Consider the following 9853-nt stretch of genomic DNA (forward strand, 5'->3'; position numbering starts at 1 on the left):
AAAAATACCAGATAGTGTTAAATTCATGTGCATAATTGCAATTTTACCTGCAATGCTTTACATAAAACTCGGCATTTCCTCTTAGAGTGAAATACATTTGTCAAGCAACATAAAAAACATAAATAATATTTGTCCAAATATCATTAAATATGTCTCTATGCCCCAGCAATAATAATAATCTTGCTCTTTGTTATTCCTTAACCATATAATTTGTCATGAGAACATTTCACTTACGTGACATATGCCTGCCTCTGGATTCTCCCACACAAACTTGAATTCCAGTGCATCCTCTGGAGCCATCTGTCCAGATGAAAAAGGTGCCAGAATATCGGGCCAGAGCCCTCAGCCTGTGAGCGGCCAGAACTGCAATCACAGCTCTTCGGAAGACGTAAATCAGGTGCTTGGCTCTTCTCTGCCCCAGCCTGCCTTCAACTTGGCTGTTTCCCACATTAGTAGGGAGAGCATAAAGGAGGCTGATGATCTTCTGGTTCAATAATTTGTGCTGGTTCACCTGTTCCTGGAGAATGTCTCTTTGGCAAGACACAGAGCACAGTCTGCTGTAGAGAGGACACAGGGCCCCTGACAGCAGTGCACAGGCTGCCAGCAGGGATAAGCGTGCTTTGTGAGCATTTGATAATGTGTTTGTCATGGAATTGTTTTCGTGGGCCAGTTTCTCACGGATTTGTTCGAGGCCATACAGTTTTTGCCTGGTTTTCTGCACTGTTTCTTCACATTCCTGCAACAGAAACAAACCAAAAACTAAAAGGAAGAAATATTAACTAGATGGTTTTTACCTAGACAAGAGCAAAAAGAAAATTCTTCGTTTTGCCATTCAAAAAATGTATTACAGGAGTAAAAAAATTCTAGTAATGGTGGGGATGAAAGTATCTCCTTCTAGTAAACTATTACAGAATCAGATATATGAAACCAAAGCAATGATAGGAGGGAAATTTACAGGATCATCAACTGCAAATTGGACTCCTGACTTCTAAGAACAATCCACCAATACAGTGACAGCTCACAGAAGGTCCAACACCGCTTCTCTGCCCACAATACAGTTTTATGAGTTGACTTAACACTAGTAGTAACATCCTCCAATTTCAGGGAGAGCACTGCTCTACCAAGCAGAAAGCCAGTGTAAGTGAGAGAAAAAAGGTAAGGAAGGCTGGAACATGACGCTAGACAGATTAAATTTTTCAGCATGCAAAGACTTCCAGTCCTGAAATCTGCATCAACTAAAACATTATTCTATGAAGTAAGTTGCAGCAACTCACAAATAACAAGGGACATCTATTCCCTTTATTCACAATGCTTTTAATTGAAACAGGTGTGAAGGAATGTGATGGTAAAGACAGGAAGTGGTGGTTGTGGAATAACAGGTAACATTTTGGGTTGCAAATAACTCATCTAACAAGCAGTGGCAGTTTCACACTTTAAAACCACTTCTCACTGTAGTATCATGTCCTGGTTTAGGGCAAATGTGGGAGAAAACCTCTGGAAGGAGCTCCAGAAAGAAAACCCCCACGGCCCCTTGCCCCCACCTGGTTTGGGAAGAATTTCCTCGGAGAGAAGTGGGAAAAAAACCGGTTTATTTAACAAACAAGACACTCCCCAGCACAAAAAAAAAAAAAAAAAAAAAAAAAAAAAAAAAAATTAACAACACCAGATGACAAAAACCCTTTCACCACTCTGAAGAGATGACAAATTTAGAAAGTGTCTTCCGGGCGTGGTCGCCCAGTTCTTGGTCTCTGACACTGGGGATGGCTGCTGCAGATCACCAAATGCAGGCTTCTGGTGTTTCTCGGTGTTTCCCAGGTCCCAGTACGGAGCAGGTTATAGTGATATTCAGGAGAGGGAAAGAAAATAGTCCAGGGAAAAAAAATTGGGCTGCTTAGCTAAACTAACTAATAAGCAAAGGCAAAAGCAAAAGCAAGAGCAAGAGCAAGCAAGCAAAGCCTCTCCTAGACAACAGACCATGGGGGGAGGTGAACTGGCTGATAACAAGACAAAACAAACCTTCACTTTCAGAGTCAGTTCTGAAAGCACAGGACATAATATCAAACATAAACAGCACACACAACTGGGGATACATGCATCATAACATCACCCTAGGACATATCAGTAAAGCAGAGTCACTTAACACTGTTGAAATCTACCACTGTTCTTAGGGTCAGTACATATCTAATTAAATTTATCCACAGGTAATGACATTATTGTTACTCCATACCATCTCTGCAAATGATGATGCTGAAAAAGTAGCTGCTGCCCTCAGCAATTCTTAAAAAAACGAAATCTGATCTTACAGCTTTAGCATTCTCAGAAAAAAAAAAATACTACCCACTGTGGATGAAATCAGGCTTCTCAGCTGAGGCTGTAGACCAAATTCTCTTCAACAAATGCTTCAATAAAGTTATTTATTTCTTATTTTAAGTGATGTTAATATTATTACAGTGATGAGTTGATTTGTTGTTTGGGATTTTTTACTTTAAAAATATACTAATGTTCCCAAATGACCTTAAATTGCTAAGGGCCTTAAACTACTGAAAGAACCCATTAAATGTTACAAGAAAAAAAAATTAGAAGTTCCCAGCACCATACCTGTGCTCTTGCATGAACCTCTGCAAGGATATTTGAGTAATGCTGTTCAAGATATTGTTTTTCTTTCTGCCAGCAATGTTCCTGTGCTTTTAACTGTTCAGATATTTTCTCAAAAGCATCCTCCTGCTTCTGCTGAAGGTCATTCAGAGTGTCAGTCTTGTGCTTGCAAATATATTCTAACTGAGATATCTGTGTGATAAGCATTTAAGAAGAAATTATTATTTACCTTTTCACTTTGAGTCAAGCACAGACTATATCAGCATAAAATCGAAACTGTAATTTCTTCAGAATTTTCATTAAAACTAAGTAAAACATTTCACAGCAGATTAATTACTTGGTTCTCAAAAAAAACCTGAAATATATTTTGAAACAAAGTATTTTATTTGGTTTTGGTTCTGCCATGCTTTTACCACCTTGCAGATACTTGTCACCTTCTTTGTAGGAAATCTGAACCAGACACTTCAAACACTTTTTTAAACAATTGTATTAAATGTTAGTATATTAGTAAATTAGTAATCCAAGCATATAGAAATTTAGAAATTTGTGATGATTGCAAACAAAAATTAAAAAACAGCATTTATTTTTTTGTTTTGTTTGGGGGGTTTTGTGGGGCTTTTTTTTTCTTGGGGTTTTTGGTTTTGTTTGGTTAGGTTCTTTTTGTTTGTTTGAGGGGTTTTTTTGGTTTTTTGTTGAAAAGCCAAGACATTCCAGATTATTATTAAGTTTTTAAACAATTTCAGGGAAAATATAGAGAATATTTCCTTACAAGTAGTTCATAAGTTTATGATGTGTTTTCAACAAGCATGAAGGGATTCACTCTTGTGGTTTAACACTGTACCTCCCATGCAAATTAAATGGAGGAATGAACCAAGCCAACAATGATCTCCAAATGCACACACCTGCACTTTGTTTCTAGAAAATATCAGCAAGATCACACTGAACTGTAGGGAAAAAACGTTTGGACAACACAGTCTAAAATCCCAGAAAAGCTGCTAAGAACTTGAGAAGAACCCTAGAGACCTCACAACCAGTCTCAGTAACAAGGCTTAATTTAAAATCAAGCACAATAAGACACAAGCCCCACAAACACTGCCAACAATTTCCATCTCCTTCCCTTTACATCTCTTTCCTTCTCCCTTTCCTCTTCTACCTAAAAAGAGAAATAAACCAGAAAACAAAATGAAACCCTGAAGAGTGGCTTAGCCACTCTTAGCTTAGTCTCTGGAGCCAGCTGACCTATTAAAAAAGTTGTTTTGGTTTTTTTTTTCCTAAAAACACAAGGTTTGCTGGAAGAAAGGCCATGTAAGCTCACTTGCATTAATATCACTCAAAAAAGTACAGCTCCTCCTTCACACAAATACTGACAAATGTTTTATAATAGGTATTTCTATTGTGTTTCTGAACAAAAATGCCATCATCTGAAAGCTACAATTAAACAAAAAACCCCACACTGGCATTCTTTCAAATAGTACATCTGCATCATAAACACATAATATAAAGATTATATTCCTGGAGAAAGTGTATTTTGCCTATGGATTATGATAAAATAAAGACTTGCTTTATGATTGTAAAGTACTACATTCTGTGAATTTCTTCATCAGTAAAATGAATTTATTATCTTTTAATTTTCACCTAATTTCTTTTAGTTAGGTCCCTGTGGCTAGTATCAGGTAGTCCTTTCGGAATGTCCTGCACTGAAAGTGGAGCTGAGAGACTTGATGCACACTCCAGTCACATGTAAATGCTCACAGCAACAGCATCAAACTGAGCAGTGGACCGGCCATAATTAAAGGTGTTCATTTTTTAATGTCCAAATCCCCTTGGGGGGATGACTATCACTCCTTTTTAATGAGACTGCAGTGTTCACTAATGTCACTGAGCTCAGCAAAGGCAGCTGATGCTTGGGGACACTCACCCTCTCTCCAGCCTTGTGGAAGTTCGAGATCAGGGTTTCAACGTTCTCATGCAAGAGTGCACAAAGCTCTGTCCATGGTAACTCTTCCAGGGGGGTGTCTGAATGTTTGGCAAGCACATGGGCGTTTGCCATGCTCTGGTATAAGTTCAGGAGGATGGACATCTCCCTCTGGAACACAAAGGAAAATTAATTGCTGTAGCTGGGCGATGTTAAAATCAAAAGAGATGCATCATATGTGCAGTAGCAGTGCTGAATACAGCTGAAAACAAGATCTCAAAGTTCATTCTCACAGCTTTACAAAATTCCTCAGTTCAGTTCTAATAATTGCAGCCATAATATTGCATAATCTTACAGCAGAGTAAGGAAAGAGATTTCACAAAATCTATCTGATTATACACAGTATGTCTATAAAGTATGTGAATAAATCCCAGTCCTGTGGGGGCCACAACCATGACCGGGCACAGATAAAAATTTCTGTGCTCTCAGTGGCTGCAATTCATTCTCCCATGTTAATACTTTGAGGTGCATTCAAACTGTGCCCCCACACAACTGCACAGCACACAGAAAACTGTCCAGTTGGCTTGGCAGCACAACACACTCTAAATTATTTTAAAATTAGTTTTGCATTTATTATATAAGATTAAATAGCTGGTCAAAATAGGCCTACAGCTCCATCAGTCAAACTCCACAAGCCATGTCTCATTTCTTTACAGTGATTTTAATCAGTGGTATAATAAATTGATTCAGATTATAAACAAATTCCAGCAACAACAGCATGCAGTAGAAATTCAATTCTTCATACTTTTAGTACATTCATGTGGCTCGAAACTTTGATTAAGATAATAGAAAGCTGTTTCTCAAATGCCATGAGGACAAAGTATGTAAACCGCTGTATCAGTACAGTCAGAGATCAAGATAAGATTCTCAGACTAGAGCGGAAAGAACATATTCAGGGAGCATAAAAGTGGTATAAAATATGAAAAAATACTGTATAGGTCAGGAAAGCAGGAAGGGGAAATTAAGGGAAGAGAACACTCTGACATTTTCACACAGTTTTGGCATGGGTATAGCGAAGACTAACAGCAATAAACTAAATGTTATCCATACTTAGTTGCTGCTACAGTCTTCCACTTTTTCATTTTGGGAAGCAAAATCAAAGCTGTCTCAATGGAGTAAACAGGATCACACACAGGCACTCCTGCTTCCCAAACAGATACAAACATCTTTGGGAAAAATACAAAGCCAACCAAGGCAATAAATATTTAATCTCATAAGGGAACCACTAATACAACTCTTCCAAAAATGAGTATTTTTAGCATGCTCAGGATAGTCCTGTGATTTGAAAACTTTTGAATAAAACAATTAAAACAACCAGTCCTGTGAATATGACAGTGAGACAATCGTGGTTTTTTAACCTTTCAGTAATACAACATTAATTTTGAGCACACCATTAAACACTGTTTCCAGTACCAGAAATCTTGATCATGAATGAAATCTTGTACTGAATTCTTCTCATATATAACATATATTTTACTAAGGAATACAGATAAAAAGGGAAACTCTTACCACAGCAACAGCTATCAAGCACTTAAGGTTTCTAGTAGAACATTTTCAGCTTGTAATTGTGTTTCATAGTTACAAATAGCAATCATTCATGCCTGTAGTTAGGCCAGACAGTTGCTTTTCTTTCTATGTATTCCTTTTGTGCCTGATGAAATTACTTTTTCAGGCTAACAAGGCCAGCAAATGTCTTTTAATACATTAATAATTGCATGGAAGAAGCTGCTCTCCCAGAGAGAAAGGAAAAAGAATGTTCTGATTTTAGTTTTCTTCAGTTTATGAATTACAGATCTGCCTGGGCAGTGGACAACACTAAGACAAAGTGTAGAATAACTCCACCAACTGAACAAAAGACACCCACAAATCTGAAGACTCTCTTACACAGGTCTCTGCTTCAACAGGGAACAGACCTCATGTACCTTCCATGCTCAGAGGTCTGAGAGAGAAAGAGGAGAAGTTTCCAAGCCACCACCACCAAAATTAATATTGCTAAGAGTAGAAATAGAGCAAAGGTTACCACACAATGAGAGATTTTCTAGACATGCTAAGAACTTTCCTTCATCCCTGCTGCTATGTGAAAAGATGGCACAATTATTATTCAAGACAGTAGAAACGTCCAAAGTGGTCATATAAGAGGAGAAAGTTTTCAGAAAATAATCCAGTGAAATACATCCAATGTGCTAAATCCGCAGCAAAACAAGCAAAATACAAAACAACAAAAAATCCCCTCTGCTTTTCCACCTGAAAGTTTGAAACAATTTTCAAGAATTTTTTACAGTCAAATATTTGCACTAAAAGAGTATATGAAATAGAAATAAACATTTCTACAATGGTAGCTAATGAAACTTGACAAAAAGTTGGGTAGAAAGACAGAATATTTTTCACATGAAATCATAATCCATATCTACAAAATGCCTTCTTAATTAGGAATGCCAGTACATCCTATCCAGACTTTAAAAATTAGCTTCTCCAAGGCGCTGGTTACATTTATTAATAAATTAAATTCTTAATAAGGTAGCATAATAACAAACAGGGTAAGAAAATGGCAGAGTTCTTCCACAGTTCAACACAGCAAATGCAGCAAATCCTCAGCACAGTAAATATTTTGACAGTATGTTTTAAAAAACATAAACAATGTGTGCCACAGTTTTTTTTTTTTCCTTACTATTGAGCCTTCCTCCACGGTGAAGCTTTCCATGGTATCCACAAATGTCCTAGAGGATTCTTCAGCTTTCTTCCTTCCCTCAGCCTCATCTCTCCATTGCACATTTAAGGATGAACGCTGTCCTTGTAAACTGGAAAGTTTCCATAATAAGATACTTTAACCAAAATTGCTTTTGTCAAATACACTGTATTCTTTTAAAGGATAATCAATAGATATGGCAGATACCACGTTATCACGTCACATGGCTTCTGAAGCTGCTTGCCTTTCTTAAATGAAGAAATTCATATTCCTTCTAAGAAAGACTTTTCAGGTGGTTATGTTTTCAGTTACCAAGTCTTGTATCATGCAATTCAATAGATTAATATTTGGATATGGCCTCGAAATTACATATAATAAACAGAAGTCTTCATATTTTAATTAACACAACAGCTCTCATGGTCTCTCTCTCAGAGAGACCATGTCACATCTTGCATCATCAACCCTGATTTCACGTACAGTTCTCACTCCTAAGGTTTCCTCATGCCTGGCTCTACTCTGGCATGACTTTTAAAGCAGACTACCCAGAATTTTAACCTGCTCTTATACTGTGTCAGTCAGGAAAACAAGAGCCTGGCATGACTAAACAGGCAGCTGATGAGGAAACTACAAGGCCAAACAACAGCACAAAGGAGACAGAATCAGAGACAGGAATCCAAGGAAGAATTTAAAAAGATTGCCTGAGTATTTAGGCATGGTGTCAGGAAAGCCAAAAGCTTGCTTAAAATTTATATTTGCAAAAACTGACAAAGGCTTTTCCAGCTCACGTTTTAAATATATTACTAAAAAACATTCCATAACCATGAATCTTGAATTAGCTGCTCAGAAAACTTGCTTTTTTTTTTGTAGGAAAACCAGTTTCTTTCATTCTCCACTACTCCTTGTATGAGTAAGTCAACATAAACACCTGTGTATACAGACCCATATAGTTCTAGGCTGAAAGAGAGGGCACCCAAGCTCTGTTACCACAGACACAGCAGACTGTGCTGGGCAGGAAACATCCCAAGAGATTTCCTCTGTTCTCATACATTTCAGTATTTTTTAACCGTTTAAACTTTCTACAGCCATTCAAAAGTTGAAAACAAACATTAGCTGCTACAGATGATACACAACTTCTTGACAGGAGTCTTGGAGATTCAACTGAGTCACTAATGTGGAAAATAATGTCTTCATAATAGAATATATCTCGACCAAGTATGAGTTGCTGCACCTGAGTCAGGTTAGGTCTCAGGATGCATCCAGGCACAGTCTGGCCCCAGGATGCCAAGAGGATGGGAGCTCCTGCCTGTCTGTGCCCTGTCAGCCTGTTGTGTAGGCCCCAAGGCAGCCAGGCTGTTACTACACCACCGTGTCCCTCGCTCTCTGTGCCCGGCACCTCCGGCCCTGCTGCCCTGCTCCCGGAGCCCTGTCCCCGGGCAGAGCCGTTCCCTGCCCGGGCACTGCCCCTTGGGGTGCTCCCTGCTGCGGCCTGGGCTGGCCCCAGAGCAGGGTCCCCCTGTGGGTGGCCCCGGGCGGGCCGCGTGTCCCCGGCCGGCTGTGCCCGGGCAGCTGCCTCAGCCGTGAGGGCTGCAGAGCTGCGGGAGCCCACGGCTCTCTGCCGGCCGCGCTCCAGAGCTCCCAGCTCCAGCTGGCAGGGCCTCAGCGCCCGCCCTGTGCCCTCCCGCAGGGACAGGCAGGCCAGGCCCTGCTTGCTGCCCTCATGGCAGCATTCCTGGCCCCTGCGCTCTCCAAGGGCTTCTCCGGGGGCACCCTCCTGCGACCTTTGGGTCCCTGCACGGGAGCCGTGAGAGACCGGCACAGGGGCTGTTGGCAAGGGCCTGGAGGGACAGCGCCAGGGCCAGTGGCTTCCCACTGACAGAGGGCAGCCTTAGGCTGGAGCTGTGCAAGGACTTCTGCTCTCTGAGGCTGCTGAGCCTCTGGCCCACGCTGCCCACAGGAGCTGTGGCTGCCCCATCCCTGGCTGTGTTCCAGGCCAGCTTGGATGGGCCTTGGAGCAACCTGGCCTAGCGGAAGGTGTCCCTGCCCTTGGCAGCAGGGCTGGGACAAGACAATTTCTAAGCACCCTTCCAAGCCAAGGCATTCCGGGATTCTGTGATCAGAGGGGCTGGGGGTGGCTTGGCTTAATTTCGGCTAGAGATAATTCACCACTCTGAGTTTGGTTGAGTTCAAGGAGTCATGTTCATGAGCCCAGATTCACAGCCCGTGACATTTACCACTACTATAGGCCTGGCTGACATCAATAAAGTCTTGCACACTCCAGATTCTGCACAAACTGCCTTTTATTGACACCAGAGCAAAGCATTTTCCAGTTTGCTACTTATAAATGCATTAACTCTAGAGCAGGAATATGGGTTGCAACAGATAGCAAGACTGGATATGGCTTTACATCTGTATAAAATTTATATCATGCATGTAATCTATTATAGGCATATGATATAGAATATATATTGCAGAGTTATATTCATATTTAATGTATACAGCAAGTATATATCATATGTATGCTATATATGTAATAAATATATCTATTTTATGAAAAACCTAGACATAAAGGGACTATGAGCAACAATATGTGTCACAAC

Source organism: Taeniopygia guttata, chromosome Z (assembly GCF_048771995.1).
Source record: "Taeniopygia guttata chromosome Z, bTaeGut7.mat, whole genome shotgun sequence".
NCBI classification, from domain to species: domain Eukaryota; kingdom Metazoa; phylum Chordata; class Aves; order Passeriformes; family Estrildidae; genus Taeniopygia; species Taeniopygia guttata.